This window comes from Ailuropoda melanoleuca, chromosome 11 (genome assembly GCF_002007445.2).
Source record: "Ailuropoda melanoleuca isolate Jingjing chromosome 11, ASM200744v2, whole genome shotgun sequence".
In the NCBI taxonomy this organism is placed as follows: domain Eukaryota; kingdom Metazoa; phylum Chordata; class Mammalia; order Carnivora; family Ursidae; genus Ailuropoda; species Ailuropoda melanoleuca.
In genome coordinates this window covers 78,084,276-78,103,737 of record NC_048228.1, presented here as the reverse complement: position 1 = coordinate 78,103,737, position 19,462 = coordinate 78,084,276, and the positions used below count along the sequence as shown (strand labels likewise).

The following is a 19,462-nucleotide window of genomic DNA, read 5'->3' as shown; positions in this document are numbered from 1 at the left end:
TTTTAGGGATGCCTGGGTGGCTCATAGGTTAAGCGTCTGCCTTCGGCTCAGGTCCTGTTCCCAGGGTCCTGGGATAGAGTCCCACATCAGGCCCCTTGCTCAGTGGGAAGCCTGCTTCTCGCTCTGCCTTCTGCTGCCCCGGCTCATGCACGTTCTCTCTCTCTCTGACAAATAAATAAATAAAATCTTTAAAAAAAAAAAAAAAGGAACTTGATTTTAAAATTTCTAGATCTTTGGGATGACTGGCTGGCTCAGTTGGTAGAGCATGTGACTCTTGATCTCGGGGTTGTGGGTTCGAGCCCATGGTGGGAGTAGAGATTACTTTAATAAAATTCTAGATCCTTTTAAACTGTTGAGACAATAAACACATGACATTAGAATCCTATGCATGTTATGTAAGCTTGTATCACTTTATTTAACCACTGGGCACTGGCAAAGCTTCTCAAATTATGAAATTAAACACTTGTTATTCAAAGAGAGGATAGGGGTAGAGGAAAAAAACCCCAGAAGGCAAAAGTCCCAAACAGGAGTGGCTATTAATAAGCACCATGTAATAAGCATCTACTATATTTCAAGGATTCTACAGATCTTTTAAAATAAAATCCTTCCAAGGGAGATATTATTATACCTCTCTTCCAGATGGGAAGATCCGGGCCCTATCCTTGCAATTAGATGGAGACGGGATTTGAATCTTTCTTTGTCTGAATTCGCATGGACACTTTCTCCAAAATTTCAGATTGCCTTTGGGTACAGGCTTCAACCTGTTCCCTCCAGAACTGTGCAGGAGATCTGTTATTTTGAAGAGATGGCAAGTTAACACTCACCGGTCTCTGCCTTACAACTGAAACGTTTGCAACCCCCGCTCCGAGCAGGTGCGCTGAGTTGCAGTTACCCTGTGATGTTTGCGCCCAAACTACAGATCCCTATCAAGGCAACGAGTAAAATATGAATGTGAGAAGAAGCAGTGATGGCCTTCTTCTTCTTCTTCCTCTTTTTTAAACAAACCAACATTTCTGCCTCAGAGTGAATGTTGTGCCCTCTGCATGGGTCTCCTGGGAGTTTAATGCACTTGACCGAAAGACGCTGCTCTGACATCATGTCTCAAGCTCCTCTTTTGGATTTGCTCTGAGCCCAAGGCACGTTCTTTTACCTTACTTCCATGATAGCACATCGTTGTCCTTTTCGGGTGGACGTGATTTTGGGAGACGGCCCTTTGGAGCTTCATCCAGTGAATAAGGTGGGTGACTAAGCCAGATTATATTTGGAGTTAAGAACATGTTGTGAACAGAGTGTGGTGATTAGGGTTTTCTTTTGTGGTTTATTAAGCCGGGTCGGAAGGATATTGCAAAAAGGTTCTCCAAGTGCTCTGACAAATGCCTGCCATGTTGGAAAAGTGCCTCAGCTGCTGAGCGACTGCTCTGAAGGGTAATGGTCATCTGACCACAGGAGCTCTGCTCTGACAGTAAAACAAGAAAAGTACCATAACTTCAGAGCCACAGCTCGAATGACTACTTTGGGTGCTCTCGTCCCCTGCAAGGAGAGCCCGCGTTGGTGTGAGTGATGGCTCTGCACTAAAAAGAACCAGGATGTCAATGTTTGCTCGAGACACACAGTTACACAGAGCAAACACACCCGGATAAAAGTGGCAGTTGAGAATTCTGAGAACCTCACATTCACTAAGACAAAAGGCAGCATGTTACATTAAAACAGTTGAAGCGAAGATACATGATGACAAGAACAGCGGGGGAAATGATGGTTCTGGCAATAAGAGGGAAGCGAGGAGATGTTTGAAACGATATTCTTATCTGCTGAGGACGGCTCTTGTTTATACTGAGTTAAAACACGTAAGGAAGAAATTGTGCATGTGATGTCTAAGCCTGCGGCATTTCTAAGACATCTTAATATTTAGAATTTTTAAGGGCATTTTACATGAATGTATTTTGCACTGACATATTATACATCAGAATTAAGCTCTTTCTCTTACAAAGGGCTAGCATTTTACAATCCCCATCATGAAGTCTCTCAATCAGAAGGAATGTGTGTTTTGGCTTAATACGTTTATCACGCAGTGGGGAGCTTGGTAAGAATAATTACAGTATGACTAATGCTCTGGGTTTCGAAGCATTCAGACAAGGTTTTGGTATGTATTTTCCATCTTCAGAACCCACTGCAATATTTTATCTTATTAGGTGGCATATCACAGATGAGGGGCTGTGTAAACATTAAAAGCTACCCACTAAATCTAAATCATTTCAGTTATTAAGTTAATAGTAAGAAGAAGGAGGAGGCATCTTACTAACCCAGGGGAGAAATAATTTAGTAAATGACTGATATCGCAAGATTCCCAAGATTTTACTCTTCATTATGATTACCATCGTCATTAAGAGCTCTCTTTGGAATAAATGGCAGAGCGCCTTTGCAATGGGCAAGAATACCACTTACGCACGAGTCCAGGGTACGCAGATGGTTGTCTTGTTATTTACATAAAAATCCTCCATAAAAGAGGTACTTGTTCTTAGGAGACTGTTAAAGAGAAGATAAACCGTGCTTCTTCCATAGCAAAGGGCATTTCAAAGGAAGGTGTTTTGAGAAAGCCAATCTTGACCTTTAGTGGATTGTGTTTGCCTGGGAATCTCAGAGGAGGGGCACCCAGGAGAGAAAAAACGGACTTGTGGCCCCGGGGGCTCTGGCGGCCACCCCCTTCCCACAGCGGCCCAGCTCTCTCCTTTGGGAGACAGTGGCATGAAGAACCAGGACAGCCGATGGGCTAAATCTTTGTTCTGCTTTTCATAGGCCATAGGGTTTCATTCCACCAGCTGAGGTCTCCTTGGCTGTAAAACATATTTTTAAATGTTTATCACATAGGCTATTGCAAGGCTCAGATGAGAGAATCAGTCTAGTTCAGCAAGTGGTTCTTGGGTGACTGACTAGTCAATGCCTGAGATACTCCAGTGAGCAAGGCCAGGCCCTGGGCCTCGAGGGCCTTGGAACTGGGCTTCACAAGGCTCCTTGGCGGGAGCTTTGGCAGTGTCGACATGGGTGGTGTGGGAGCTCATGGGAGGCGGGCTCCCAGAATATGGCTTATAACCAGGGTCAGGTCCCTATTAGGAACCCCATACCCATAGCTTCCTTCCCACCCACCGCTCTAAATTCCCCAGGATTTCCCCCCACCTCGGTCCCAAGGCCAGACTATGGGGCATCAGAACGACACCCTAAAAGGCTCGTGTGGTTTGTGTATCTGTAAGCGTGTGGTGGGTACATGTACTTTTAAGTCATTTGCTTCCGCCTCTCAACAGGACCCCTCTCTATTAACAGAATGGGGCAAAAGTGAGAGAGAGAGAGAGACAGAGACAGAGACAGAGAAGGAGACAGAGAGAGAGAGATTGGGAGAGAACCAAAAAAAGAAATTTCCAGAAAAGGAAGAAAGTTAGATCGCTGTCCCCAGCCCACTCTCACCCCCAGCAAGAACCCCCCCCCCCCCAGGATTAAACTGTATGTGAAGGGTAGAGGTGTGGAAGAGGCCATAGGAGAGACGTGCTCACGTCAGGAGCAGGGAAAAGCACAGAGTCTACATGAGAACACCAGAAACGACAACCGTGCACACAGAACGAGCCAGTCCACCAGAAGAAGAGGCGGCAGCCAGGGAGCCACGGACAAAGGGGAATTTCTCAGCCGGATGCAGCGACGCCCTTCCCAGCACCACCCAGGATGCGGTGGGAGCGCTTGGACCTCCGGACGCAGTCCACCTGGCCTGGCCCTGGGAGTACGTCTGCCCTTTTGTGGAGAAAAGGCACAAGGCCTGACGCCTCCTGCTTGTGGCACCTCTTGCTTTGTGTCTCAAAGGGCAGAGTCTTGCCTCACCTTCCACGGCAGGTGGAGGGGGCTGTCCAGGCAGGCCGCTGTCTCTGCCCGACTCCCCCACTGTCTCAAGGGACGCTGGGACACAGAAAACCCCTGGGTCTCTTGCTGGAAGTATGACCAATTTTGAACCCTTTGCCACCCCCAATCTTTAGAAGCTTAGATGAGGAAACTCTTCTAGCCCCCATTTTCTGAACAAAATTGACATTGATCTCCATCTCTGCACTAAATTGGTCCCTCACAGCAATGCGAGGGATAGTGTACCCTGTATCAACTACCACCGGCTGGCAACCCTCCCCTACTTGCACCCCGGGATTATCTTAGTCAACTCTTTCGGGAGAGGAAATCAGCCTACATGGAGAAACAAGGCAAGGAACCACTGCCCAAAGCTAGTCGCTGGCTGGGTTTAGTGCAGGACAGTGTTTCAGCCGTGCCGTCCTCTCTGTGAGAATCCAGGGCCGAGTTTCGCTTTAGTCTCGGCATCCCGAACAATAACACAGTGATTTTATTGAGGGAGCACTCAATTTTTGATGCAGCAGAATTTTTCGTTTCATATGGTAGTTTAAAAGCTTAGAACCAGAAGGCACTTCTTTTCTGTAACCTCACCCCTGGTTTTAGAATTTCTGTCTTCATTTCTCTCTGTGTCATCTTTTCATTTCCCATTTTTAATTGGTTTGATTTTGCTAAGGTGTGTGTATCATTACAAGCTGCCCTAAATCTTTCGATGAGCAAAACCAGAGGCAAATAACTAAAGGATCCACAAGCCCTGTGTTTGGCTTACCTAATAATATCATGATGGTGATCTGGCTTTCCGCAGAGAATTTTCTAGAAGGAGATAACATACTTGTCAGTGAGCTCAGTGATCTCCTCTGGCAGACTGAGTTCTTCCTGCACACTAACAAACTGACACTTGGGTTCTTGTAAGAGTGTCTGATGGGCTTAGTGAGTGCGTGTCCCTCTCTGAGAACTCTTGTCTTGCACCCTTTATGCCCACCACTGCTGCACTCTAGACATAGTAATCCTCTTCCACTCCCTAGAACATGGCAAACTCTTTCTGTCTCAGGGACTTTGCACATACAATAGGACGGTCCTTCCTCCTGCTCTCTCCAGGCCTCTCTTTCCCGTTAGTAGAGCGGTAGTGGTAGTGATACATTAGCATGATCGGGATGTGGGGGGCGAGGGTATGTTAATACCCAGGCTCCAACCCAGACAAATTAAACTAGAATCTCTAGGGGTAAGCCTAGCTATTGGTATTTTTTTTAAAGCTTCCCAGATGATTCTAATTTTTAGCCAGGGCTGAGAATCACAGGTCTCAGCTTAAATGTTAGCTTCTTAAAGAGGCCCTCCTGGACCACATCTAGGACATAGATATTGTCTTGCTGTCTAGCTCAGCTTCTTCTCTGGTTCCTTTGTAATAACCGCTACAATGTGTACTTATTGCATGTATTTGAATGGTTTTGTTTGTTCCCCGCTCCCCCCACCCAACTAGGACATAGGTGCTGTGAGGACAGGAAATAGATCTGTCTTGGTCTTTGTGCTTTTCTTCAGTGCACAGTGTCAGGTGCATAACAGGATTCTGAGTCTACAATGATAAGGATGACCCTCAAATGATGCTACTGGTCTGTGGGGCCTCCTGGAGGCCAGTGAGGCTTCCTGGAATGCTATGAGAGAATCCATGTCAATGCTCAGTGGCTATTTTAACTGGTAAAATGGTTGCACACACTTGCCTTTTACCTGACTCCTGTGTCCCAGGATTTTTCAAGTGAGATTTGTAAATAAATCCTGATTCGGAATATCTCCCTTATGAGCATGTCCTTCTATGTCACTTGATTTTAACCATTCTGAGTGAGAAATGGCATCTCATCTCTGTGTGGTGGGAGCCCTACTCCAGCGCCCCACACTGATCTTACACATAGTAAGGGCTGTATAGATGTTTGTTGACTCGAACGGAGTTTACTGGATCTTTATGGCACATAGATATTGACTACGATTTCACCCTGGGCCATAGCATTTGGGGGCAGTAGCTTTCAGGGATTTGAGGCATGGGGGAGTGTGCGCACGTCATGATATTTATCATTCTAGGCAACTTCACCGTAACCTAGATGCAGATGGTCTCTACACCTGCATTGCACAGAAGGAAAAAAAAAAGTAAATTTGTGTTTAGAGGCAAATAATGAAACTGTGAGGAGTCTGAAAACAACTCAGTCACCTACCTCATAACGCAGGTGCTGGTCCAAAAAAGGGTGAATTCATGGTGGGGCTGCCTCAGCTTCTTGCTCTGGCTGAGTCAGTTCTTTCTAAATTATTACTTGATAGCTATTAATAAATCAAAGAAAAACAAACTACCCACCTACTGTTTTCCCTCCACAGTTAGTATGTTCACCAAGCTGACGTGTATGTTCTAAGGTGTTTTTTTTCCTAAGCTGAAATGAACTAAGACCAGTTAGAGGAGTGGACTTTTTTTTTTCTTTCTTTCTTTCTTTTTTTTTCCCCCTGCTTTATTTCACTCCCTTAAGGAATCATCTGGGTTTTTCACTCTTCCTTTCCTCAGTTTTACACAGGTGATTTGTTGGTGGGAAACAGAGGGGCCTCTTATCTGGGAAAGTTTTCATATTGTCACGGAGAGAAATGCACGTGCGCCTGCACACACACACACACACACACATACGGGTAAACCCACACAAATGAAATCCCCTCTTCAGAGAAGCCAGCTACAGGAAATTGACTTATGCACAGGAACTTGCTAATCTCTATCGTCACGTTCGGATTGTTCCTGCCACCTCAGTCACCGCACACGCTAAACCCAACCATCTTGGGCTGGATTCTCTACTAGTTCAACTCTGGCATTCTTGGTTCTTCCAACGTGAATCAGGTATATTCTTGGGGAGGAAGGAAACGTTGATCCCAGAAGGAAATCCTAACAGTGAAAGGGCTCGGGCAGCTTTTGCTTTTACTTACCTGCACTGAACAGATTAACTTCCGGAGTCAGGCATTTTGGTGTCAAGAAATTTCTTCGGCATTCTACAACAGGTAAGACTTTGGCTTCTTTGAAAATATTTCCTCAGTGTCAAAAGAAATCTCTCCAATTTATGTAGCTTTTACTCCAGGCTACACACAGTAATGATCTCGTTCTACCTGTTGTAAAGTATGAAACCGTTTTATGGGGGAAAGTGGAGTTGCTCTGGTGTCCAACTCCCCCTGCCATCCTGACAAGATGCGTATAGCTTTTGAAATGTTACAAGTTATAATAGTTGGCTTTTGTTTTTTCATATATTCTTCTAGAGAATTCAAATGCTTGTGATCGACTATGACTGAATTCAAATATTTGGGTAGTTTAATATCACTCTATGTTTGATAAGTAAATATAAAGATCCTCTCAGTTGTACAAATAGGAGGTTTTTTTTTTTTTTAAGACTTATTTATTTGTCAGAGAGAGAGAGAGACAGCATAAACAGTGGGAGCGGCAACAGGCAGAGGGAGAGGCATGCTCCTTGTTGAGCAAGGAACACGATGTGGAACTTGATCCCAGGACCCTGTGATCATGACCTGAGCTGAAGGCAGATGCTTAACTGACTGAGCCACCCAGGTGTCTCTGTATGAATAAGAGTTTTAAAATTTTCTTAATCAGAAAAGAAACCAACCAAAATCCCAATGAGGAGGATTTGGATCAGGAATTCCTCGCCTGTCTGTTCCACCTATTGCCAGGGCTCAAGTCCTCTTTCTACAAGTGGCATATGATGCAGAAGTATTTATTTTTATTTTTTGTTTATTTATTTTTAGAGATTTTATTTATTTATTTGACAGAGATAGAGACAACCAGCGAGAGAGGGAACACAAGCAGGGGGAGTGGGAGAGGGAAGAAGCAGGCTCATAGCAGAGGAGCCTGATGTGGGGCGATCCCATAACGCCGGGATCACGTCCTGAGCCGAAGGCAGACGCTTAACCGCTGTGCCACCCAGGCGCCCCGAAGTATTTATTTTTAAATTGAATTAAATTAAGTTTTTGAGGTGGTTTGATTTGGAGACATGCTGAGAGGTACCATCAATAGCCTGGGTTGTAGCTAAATAAAGCTAGGGAAATCACTAGTTTGAGGTGCTTCCCTAAATTAAAGCTGCCATTGAAATATTCAGGCAAGCAATAAATAGTCAGTAATCACTTATTGGTTCCAAGCTGGTGCTGTGGAAGATATAAGAGAAATATAAGGAATTCTCTACCCGGGGAATTTATAATCTAGTAGTCATGGTGAGAAGTGAAATTCAGGAAGCAGTACAAGATGGGAATTGTGTGAATATCAGGGTGATGTGGGCTATAAGTTACAGGAGTTCCAAGAAGGGGGTTTAAGGGTAAGCTAGAGTCGGTCTGGAAGACGTGGCCTTGGAAAGACAGGAGATTTGAGTAGGTGGAGAAGGGGAAGGTTAATTTGCTCAGGAGAACTGTGTGGGCAAAGGCACAAAGGTGAGACTGATGAGATGAGCAGTCCAGTGGAAGAGACTGGCCCCCCAAAAGAAGAAAGTTTGTTTTACACATAGTCAGGAAATAAGCTTGGAAAATTCAGGTGTAGACAGGTTACAGAGGACCCCGAGAGGCTGCTGAGCAGAACAGATGCCTTTCAATAGTGTTCTGGTCTTCTTAGGCCCTCAGGCTCCTCTTCTCAGCTCTCACAGCTCTCACAAAATTCCAGGTGACAGGGAGCCCAGAGATCCCAGTCTCTTCATGTTGAGGCTACTTTATGCATCTCCATGTGTGTGACCTACCACTTGCCTTCCCTCTCCTGGCTTCCCTTACTACACCACTGATGCCGAGAAAGGTTTGTGCAGCTGGGGGTTCATGTAAGACCTCCATTTCTGCTTCTTACATGTCTGTCATCCAGTATTAAAGTGGCTTTCCTCTTGGGAGGATGAGTTGGTTGACCAAGCGAGCCTCTAGTCTTCAAAAGCCAGTTCAAACATTCCATGAAATCTGTATTGCTTCCTTTGCATACCTGAATGAGAAGTTATGGATCAGCTGGTACTTTTTCCCCAATGATTCGGAGCACTTTTTTTCCCTGAATTGTGAAAAATTTGCATCCACCTACTAACAGAAATATAGTATGGTGAGCGAGAAACCAGACTTTGGAGACAGATCACCTTGTGTTGAATCTGGTGCTGTTGTTTTGATGTGGACACGCATTCTTCAATTCTCAGATTAAAAACAAGTATTTGTAAAGGAGCTCTGATAACTGTAAATACCTGTGTCAGAGAATTGTTTTAAGGGTAAAAATGAGATAAAAGTATGTAAAGCATTTAGTCTAGTGCCTGGCATAAAATAAACTGTCAAGAAATGTAGCTATTACCGTTGTTATTAAGGACTTGGTAGGGACGTGAGAATGAAGATGATGTGGTCCCCAGTTGGGAAAAAGATATCTGTAAGTAAGTCTTTTAATGCCAGTGTTCCTTTCAAAGGAAAATGGGGCTAATGGGTGAAGGCTGGACATTAATATTTTTTTGAGCACCAAGTATGGAATAGGGACAGGGTTGTCTATTTTATAGCAATAATATATATGAAAAAAGGAAAACAAGATTAGAAACTGAATTTTTAAGTCTTTCCATATATGATGGTCGGACTTACGAGACAGCCCTCTGAGGGCCTGCTGTGTTATTTGTGAGCATCTGGGACTGATGTTGCTCTCTGAATGCTTTGGGTGGAATTTTAGAGGTGTTTTTGGCATTCGAGGCAGAGGCAGACGGTGACTCTTCTTCCCTGGCCAGCTTAAATTAAATTATTTAGTTGTATGGTATTTTAATTTTAGTGCTAGCAAGGCACAGCCAAAAACCTACTTCTACTCATTGACCATGTTGACAAGGAGAGCCCACAGTGCTTATCTGTGTTCTAGATGCTTGGGTGACCCAAGATTGAAAAGTGTCCTGCCTTCCTGTTCCACTCTCCAGACTAGAGATTTTTGGGGGATAGTAAGCACCCTTTAAAAAAATGCAAATATGGCCAAAATGTTCATTATACAGGGATTTCTTAATTATATGTGCGGTTTGCCTTGGTCAAATAGTAATATTTTTTCCCTTCTAGAGCCCCACTAATAATAGAAGGGAGGAAAGATGGGGCTTTGTGTATGCAAAGGGGTGAGCCCAAGTCGGGATGGGGTGCCAAAGTGGGGCATGACAGAAGTCAGCACGACAGTAGTGGGTGCCGGGGTGGGCAGTGCAAGCAAGGAGGGTGTCCGAGATGGAAAGGGTGAATGGCGGCAGGTGGATGGGTTGACAGAAACAAAGTCTTCTATGTGGCTCTTCAGTCATTTGACTCAAGCAGCTGCTTGAAGCCCTAAGCACCCTCTTGGTGCTTTGTGTAAGAAGATGTACTGTTCTCTGGATGTGGACAGTTGTTCAGAGATGATTTGATTTATATGGTTTTGGCCTGGAATCCTAGTTCCTAAAGTTGGCTGGACATCAAACCCACTTGGGGAATGTTAAAAACTAGCACTTCCCATGTATCACATCACAGCCCTGGGGTTTGATCCAGGAATCTGTGTGATAATCAGTACAAACCCTTTCCCCCAGGTGACTTGGAGACAGTTATTCTATAGGTGAGCTTTTGAGAGCCGTTAATCCAGAACTCTTCTAACAGGGCACCTAGATGGTAAGTTGAGTAAGTGCTGAAATGAGGCCAACTGATCTTCTCTTTGTTGTGATTAATATCGACATACAAAAGTATTTTCCTTTGTTTTGAATTTATTTCTTAGGAGAATTCCTGGGGGTGGGATAACTGAGTTAAACGTGTGGACATGTTTAGAGTTTTCATCAACCATATTTACATTTTAACACTCAAGTGGTAGGGTGCCACTTTAAAAATTCTGTTATATACATGGAGAGGCTGTTCATTTTTACTCAGGGAAAGCCCAAAGAAACGAATTTGCTTTCAAGGGAGAAAGTGCCAGATCACCCTTCCATTTCTCTTTTCCAGTAAAACAGAATACTGATGAATTACTTTTGGAAGAAAATTTCAAAACATTACGGAACACTCAATTGCTTCTTAGAGCCTAAGTTGGAGCCTTCTTATCTCTACGCTTAGTTTCTTGTAATACTGTAGTCAGCAGTGACCTCTTCCCCATTTCGTAGAAAAGAAAACCAAAGAAGAGAGTGGTTAAGTAACAGGCAGTATGGTTCTAATCACATTTGCCACGAGAACTGCTCATAGTCAGTAATTCAGTCATTGTTTGAGTTAGTACATAATTGAGTAGTTGTTATAAGTGACCCCGTGAAAAAACACTAGTGGATAAGTGCATGAAGAGAGTATTGTCCAAATTGGGGGAGGGCAGGTGGAATTAATTGACCCAGATAGACCTCCTGCTCTATTTTTTTTTTGCATTATGCTTTATTCATTATATATTTGCATAACTTGCTAACCTAAAAGCATGGTTATTGTTTGTGACAACAGATGGGAATAGGGAAAGGGGGAAATTTTTTAGGAGCCCGAAAAAAAAAAAAAAAAAAAAAAAAAAAAAAGACGTGCTCTTGTGAAATATTCAAGTGAGATATTTGTAGTGGTGTGTAGGAGGCTGACTGTGCTTGTTTGCAAGAGCCGATTGTAATATTTCCAGATATTTTGCAATTTTGTCAAACACAGCTGACATTAAAAATTAAATTCTATAACTTACAGTTCAATAAATGATGTTAAAAATAAATATAGTAAATACTCAAAACACATTACTTCCTATTTACTACATTTTACTATTATCGATGCTCTTCAATTTACCTGTTTGATAGAAACATTATATAACGGTGTGCTACCAAGTCCGCACTGAAGCTCATAGCTTGAACCTGCACATGGTAGGAGAGTTTACACCATGGAAATTGGCAAACATCGTAAAGAAGCCTCCCCACACTTTTTTTGAGGAGAGGCGGCTAAAAATCTTATTGGTACACCATCAAGGAACTATGTAAAATACAAATATGGCGACTTGGCAATATGTGTTAAGAACCATTAAAATGCTCATATATTTTGATTCCTTAATTCTATCTCTGGGAATTTATTCTAAACAAATAATTCAAAGAAGGAAAAAAATAACATGCAGGAACATAGTCTCTCATAACCTAAGGAATAATGATTCTGACAGCATTAACTCCATGGAATACTTTGTAGTCATTAAAGGTAATGACTTTATGGTAGTTATGAAAATATATTTGGTATGGTGTTAAATTAGAAACACAGGATTAAAATGTTCACTTATATTCTGATTTTGTTATGAGTAAAGATTAAATGTGAGGGTAAAACAATGCAAGCATTTAGTGGATTAGTACGGTAAAATGATAGAATTTTGTTTTTATTTCATTTATTGGAGTAGTGGTGTGTGTGTTTTTAAAAAATATGGAGAGGGCCTGTAAATAAGTGTCCTTAAGGGGTTTTAACATGTAACTGGGAAGACTATGAGTTTTGTGGTCCAGATGAGGTTTGCCTTTGATATGCAGATATGACATGCAGATATGTGACTCTCTGGGCGGGGTATTGCAAAGAGAGTTTGGACCCAGGCAGTCCCGAGTGGTGGATGATAAGAGGGTCTCTTTCTTTCTTTTTTTCTTTTTTTTTCCTTCGAGATTGATTGATTGGTTGATTGATTTAATTGAGAGAGAGAGAGAGAGCAAGTTTGCATGTACACCCATGAACAGGAAGAGGGGGAGGGTGGGGAGGGGAAGGGGAGGGGCGTTGGGAGAGAGAGACAAGCAGACTCCCTGTTGAGCTGGGAGCCCGATGAGGTACTCAATCCTAGGACTCTGAGATCATGACCTGAGCCGAAATCAAGAGTCTGAAGCTTAACACCCAGGTGCCCCACAAAGGGGGTGTCTTTAGAGCAGCTCAGGAAGGAGGAGGAGTGACTGGCTGGGTACTAAAGACTTGTTAACGTAGAGGCTGAAAAATAGCCAGAGAAAATCAACTGGCAAAGCCCAGAGAGAGGAGAGGACATTTCGTAGGAAAAGACAGGGAAATGCTGACCTCAGAGATGAGCAAGATGGATGTGAAAGCAGTTCCATTTAGATCTGAAAACAATAGGACTCAAACCAGAGAGGAAATGATTCTTCTAAATCATGGATTCTCAAATTATAGTGCTTTTAAGGGTTGTCAGGTTGGATGCGGCTCATGTTAACAAATGCAACCTTCCAGGCTCCGCCTCTGTGGATTCTGATTCAGGGTCTGGGGGTTGGCAGGAATATTCATTTTTCACAAGTCTTCCCATTCCATAAAGTTTTTTTGATACAAATGGTCTGCAAATTATACTTTAAGAAACACTGCCAGATTAAGGGTAATAGTTTGAATTGGCCAAGGGAATGTAGTATCAAGGAGTGTGTGTGTGTGTGTGTGTGTGTGTGTGTGTGTGTGTGTGTTGGGGGTGAGGCTGTGACCTTGAGGCTTAGGATCTAAGGGCTGATGATGTAAAGGGGTATGACAACAGAGAAAGCCCAGAAGGGACAAGTCACTGTCCTGAGTCTATAGAAACAAACTAAAAACAGGAGGCCATCCTTATGCCACTCCTTAACTAAATTTGGTTGTATCACCAAATTCCCTTTCACCATGAAATGACTCTTGTGAGGCATTTGGACCAACTGGAAGTAGCTGTGAATGAGGGAACTACAAGTTGGTAGCATAGAGAGGAGGCCAGCGGGGAGTCTAGGTCCCATCAACATTCTATTTTAGACCACCGGGAGGTGGTAATTAGCGTGCTATGTCCAGAAAACATTTTGGGCCTCAGTGTATGATAACATTACATTAAAGAAGCAAAGGAAGTCTACTTTTCAATGAAATGTAGTACTTTCTACATAGAACTGTACCACTCAAAATAGTAATAACACTTAGACATATGCCATAACAACAGCGTATAACAAAGTAAACATATGAAAGTGAATGATATTGCAGTACCAGGAGCCATGGTACTGATATTATCTGCTTCGCTGGCTTTAGAAGAACTCTAGTGATTGTAATAAGCTCTCAAACAGCTTTTCATGTCTTGGGTTCTTCCAACTTTATCCTGAAGATGAATCTTTTACTTTAAAAAAGTTTCACATTCCCTACCATCAGGGGCGCTGGTGTCTTGGGACATAGCATGCTACATCCAGAATAAATCACAACCCTTCTTAGCACTAGAGGCCCCACTCAGGGTCTGTTGGTGTGTGAGGGTAACCTCCTGACTCCCCTAGTCGTGAAATACCCGCTTGAAAGGGTTTTTCATGGACCGACTGGCTTAGGCTTCAGAGCAGTGTTTCCTAATCACTCCCCCCGCCCCCCAACAAATTCCTTTAAGAATCTGTTGAGAACCAAAAACTTTCCTGGGAAAAAGCACAGGAATGAAGGAACATGCACATTAGCCAGACAATTGTAGGGACTTGGGGGCCCCTGAAACCCACCCATGACTTCCCACTAGTCCAGAGTCCTCAAATGAAGAACTTCTGCTCAGAGATTGTCAATACAAAAAAGTTCTGATTATTGCTGGTGCTGTATTTAGCTGCCAAAGAGAAATGCTGACTTTCCAGGTGATGGTTCAAATGAGGACAAGATGGCAGATGTACGTATAATTTTATTGTACTGGATCTTTCACTTGAGTAAACGCATGGACGTGTGGGGCGGAGTTTGTTTTCGGAGTATCTGTGACTCATGCTCTAAGTCCTTAATTCTGAATTCTCTTACGTGAAGCCGGAGTTCCCGTTTGGGAAAGCAGGTCTCTCAAAATTCTACTTTAATGTCTGATTTATGGTCATGCGATTCCTTTTGGAAATGCAGGCAGTTGTAAAGACTGATATGGCCAACTCCAGAGGATAGCGACAGGTGTGGGGCCAACGGTCGCCCCTCGGTGAGTACTGGATACTCAGTCAGGCTGCTTTTTTGGGGGGAAAGGCCACAGCCTGTGTGTAATGTGCTTGGTTCTGAGTATAAAGCATAGGTTTTCCTATCTGAAGCTGAGCGTCTGTATAACTTTGGAGATAAGTCCTTTTCCTGTGTAGCCTTAAACCACAGAAACCCAGTTGGTCATCTTTTGTTAGTGGGTACCTGACTTGCAATTTGGAGAACTGGGTGTTTTTGGTAGGAAGATCACGTCTTCGTTAATCTCCTATCTGCTTGTACTGTGATAGGGGCTCAGGCAAGGTCTGGAGATTTACCCGAAACCCAACTGTTTAAATTAGCCAATTCTGTTAAAAGTGATAAGACCATGTTATCGTGTCATGTTAGTAGAGTGGGCAGATACAGGATGGGGAGTGGAAATGCACCCCATCTTCAACCCTCCAGAGAAAAAAATATGTGCAATTGGCTAAATGAATTGTGAAATATGAGTCAGATTTCTCTTGGTCTTGCATAGCGTAAGGATTATACATCTTTTTCTTTTTTAAAAAAGATTTTATTTATTTATTTGGGAGAGAGAGGGAAAGCACAGAGGGAGAGTGAGAGGGGGAAGCAGGCTCCCCGCTGAGCAGAGAGCCTGACACGGGGATCCCAGGACCCTGAAATCATGACCTGAGCCAAAGGCAACCCAGGATTATAGATCTTTTTCAAGGTAGAAAAAGAAAAAGAAAATGTATGACAAATATATTCAAGTAATTAGTGCAGCTCAACTTCTATAATCAGTTTAAGTATTGTACACCCATGACTGGGTCTCCTGCCCATTTCAATACAGTGTTTCAATGTAGTCAGTTTTATTTTAATTTCATACATTCGACACATTTTAATAATAATACTGCATCATAGAATATTCAGTTTCAGCCCACAAAACAGAAATAGTCCTTGTTCGCCAAAGGCCAACAGCAAGCCCTCCACCACTCTTGTCTCCTGGACATTGCCCTCCCTGCTGTGTCCTTATGCCTGCTCACCTAGTTGCCAATGCAGAGAACTGACGGCACGTATCTCTTCCTTAAGGCCCTTGCATTCTTTCAGAGGTTCCTTTCTTTGGGACAGGACCCTGACTTTCCTTTCCTTTCCCCACTACCATTCCAGCTGATGCCTTCTTAAGCTCTTCCGAACATACAAATCTCAACCCAAGCCTTCTCAGTTGCCACACAAATTTTTTCCTGTCTTTGCTCCAGCTGAAAGTGATCTCCACCATGATTGAGACGTGTAAGAATGCCTGTGATGATTCCTCCCAACAGGGAAAAGGAAAGCCATATAGTTCAATCCAAATTTAAATGATGTAAAGCCACTGTCATCAACTACAAAAACACTCGAAGGATTTAGAAATCCCCTTGGTATGCTTTCTTTGCATAAAACCTGGTTTTCCTTAAGCGCCAATATCTTTGGGCAGTAACTTGCCAAAATTTATATCCATAGTCTCTCTCTCTCTCTTCCTGTGGACGTGATGAGGGAGTAGAGGAGGGTGTTGATCGTACATACAGGAAATAGGAGGGGAAAAGGCAGAAAAATCTCACTTGTTGACAGTACCACAGTTTCCTACATCTGCTAAAATAATATTGTCACTATATTCCTATACGTAGACTATCTGGTAATATCAGAGAAATATCTGTAACAATGTGGACTTTGCCACCATAATAGCTATACATGTTCATCTTAGCAAATGTGGCATGTAACTTATAATTTAAATATAGGTGTTTATGTTTTATTCGTTAGTATTTAATGAAGTTTTTACATATTTAAAACGCCATCACGCTAGTGCTTTCCCTCCAAAATGTGCAGAATATATAGAAAGAAGCTCAAAGGAAACATTGCTTCCTAATGTAGTAAGAATACAGCCGATGCTTAAATGGATCACTTGAATTAATGAAGGGCTGGAAAGTGTGGTATCTTTGCTGAGTCCTATCACTACCTTTTCTTTCTCTTCATTCTCCCTGTCTCAGGAAGAGCAACTTCTCAATGTGGATTGAGGCAATGTTTCTATTCAATTCTAGAGCCATAAGAACACATGGACAGCAGGGGAGTCCTGTATAAAATCTGGATCAAAATATCAAAACCCAAACCAATAGTTTTGGATTTCCCCAAGGGCTACGCATTTGACATGTCATCCAGGAAAGACCCAACACACAGATACATGGAAGGAAAAATAAAAGTTTCTCTTCCAACAGGGGCTAGACTCTTGTGGTTTTCAGTGTAGAAACTAGATTGTGCAATTGCACTCATGAGAAAAAAATCACCAGCACTTTCAGCTTTAGCTTATGTTCAAAATTTTGTTTTCGACCTGGGACCAGCCAAACTTACGAAGTTATATGATTTTAAAGCTTCCCCTGGTTAGCTGGTCCTTTCTTTAGAGGTTGTAATGATCATGATTTAAAAAAATTTTCCTACATTCATTCACACTACTTGGAATTTAAATGTTGGTGTTCCTTCTGTTATATTTTTGGTCATGACTGGTTTTATTTCTCAACAGGTATGTAGCTCATTATTTTATCTGTCAATTGTAATTACTTCTCTCTCTCTCTCTCTTTTTTTTTTTTTTTTTGCCAATTTTGAGAGTGCTGAACAATTCTTAAATACTAGATCTTTTTTTTTTTAAAGATTTTAATTTATTTATTTGACAGAGACAGCCAGAGAGAGAGGGAACACAAGCAGGGGGAATGGGAGAGGAAGAAGCAGGCTCCCAGTGGAGGAGCCTGATGTGGGGCTCGATCCCAGAACTCTGGGATCATGCCCTGAGCCAAAGGCAAACGCTTAACGACTGAGCCACCCAGGTGCCCCTAAATACTAGATCTTTAACAAATTAATTACTGGGGTAAAATGCAGGGGAAATAACAAAACAAATTCAGTTGCCTTCACAGTCTTTTAGAGCTTGATCAGGAACTTTCAAATTATTATCAAGTTTTTCCTTTTCCTATAAAATATTGGCCAAAGTACAATTTATAAACAATATCACTAGCCAGTCAGGGAAAAAGAGTCGAATGATCTTTTTTTCTCACTACTCAGTAGGCTCTGTCCTAAATTATTACTTTGAGTTATTTTAGATGCCTGTAGAAAGGACTCTTTTCAGAAAAATTGCAAGGAACTGAGCAGCAGGAATGAATAACCTTAAAATGTTTATAGCCTTTGACCCCTTCTAACAGTTATTCGTAAGAAAACAAGAAGTATTTTATTATAAAACAAAAACTTTTTAACACAATAATTTTTTTATAATAAAGAAACCTAAAAATAAGCTAAAATGTCCAACAGAAAGGTATCATTAAATAAATTATATTTAAGCCTACTAAATATTTATTAATTTTTTTAAAGATTTTATTTATTTATTTGACAGAGATAGAGACAGCCTGTGAGAGAGGGAACACAAGCAGGGGGAGTGGGAGAGGAAGAAGCAGGCTCACAGTGGAGGAGCCCGATGTGGGGCTCGATCCCATAACGCCAGTATCACACCCTGAGCCGAAGGCAGACGCTTAACCTGCGCCACCCAGGCGCCCCATTAAAATATTTTTTGAGGGATGTTTAATGAGTATAGAGTATAAAATTATATATTTTTGCTTAAAAAGGCCTCTATATGTTTTTTTTTTAAAGATTTTATTTATTTATTCGACAGAGATAGAGACAGCCAGTGAGAGAGGGAACACAAGCAGGGGGAGTGGGAGAGGAAGAAGCAGGCTCATAGCGGAGGAGCCTGATGTGGGGCTCGATCCCATAACGCTGGGATCACGCCCTGAGCTGAAGGCAGACGCTTAACCGCTGTGCCACCCAGGCGCCCCTCTATATGTTTTTTATACTTGAATTCAGAATGTGAAAATAAACCAATATATTAAAAATTATCATCTAGTGTGTGGTAAGATTACATATAATTTTTAAATGTTTTTGATTTTTCCTGTATTTCCTGTAATTATCATGTATTATTTATATAATAAAAAGGCCAACACTCCTTATTAAAATAAAGTCAATTTGTGGTGTTATGCTAATGATGAAACTAGTAAAATGATTTTGATATGAGAATTATTTTGACATTTTGAAAGCAACCCAATGCTTTGAGAGCCCTAAACCTATAATTAAATTTTATCTTTTGAGATTTAGAGGGATCTCAAGTCTCTTATATTTTGAAACTTGATAAGCCTTTCGAAAATCACTTTTAATGGGAGATGTTGGAGTTATTAAATAGGTTTGTGAGTGGTTTACGTTTTTAAAATAAGAGAGAAATAACTTTAGCTATAATAAGAATTTAAGGAAAGTATAAAACATGCAATTGATGCATATAGATGACTATTTAAAAATTTTTATGTGAAAAGAGTCCCGAAGGTATACTTTAAGAGGCACATTTTCCTGATGCATCTAAATATTTAACTGAGAGATAACTGACATCTAAATATTTTGAAAGACATACCTACTAGGCAAATCATAAATGTATTCATTCTGGCGTAATGTAAGAAAATTACCTTGTAGCCTTTCAGGGCCATTTTTCTACACAATAATATATCTGAAAGTCTATTAGTTTTAAATGCTGAATATTAATTGGAATCCTTTTAAATTATTTTATAGTTGATTAGTTTAGCAAAGGAGAGAATTTTCCTTTTAAACATGAGTGCAGTTTCCTGTTTGACTTGTGTAATATTCTTGGTTATATGTTTTGTTTTTGTGTGTGGTTGTCTCTGGCTTTGGTTTAACAATAACTCATGATCTTGTCAGGACAGCTGTGGTCCGTGAGACATATCATATAGGTTCG

General features: G+C 41.8%; 1 protein-coding gene across 2 annotated transcripts in view; it reads left to right on the top strand.

Moving 5' to 3' along the window:
* Positions 1-886: 886 nt before the first annotated feature.
* Positions 887-19,462, top strand: part of RHOH (ras homolog family member H) — a 53,025-nt gene continuing 34,449 nt past the window's right edge. Inside the window, exon 1 of one of the 2 annotated variants that reach the window (XM_011236856.3) lies at positions 887-1,237. The gene's annotated coding sequence lies outside the window, so the exon portion shown is untranslated. Of the gene's footprint in view, positions 1,238-5,885; positions 6,889-19,462 lie in introns of those variants that run through there. The other variant, XM_011236855.3, reaches the window with a different exon arrangement.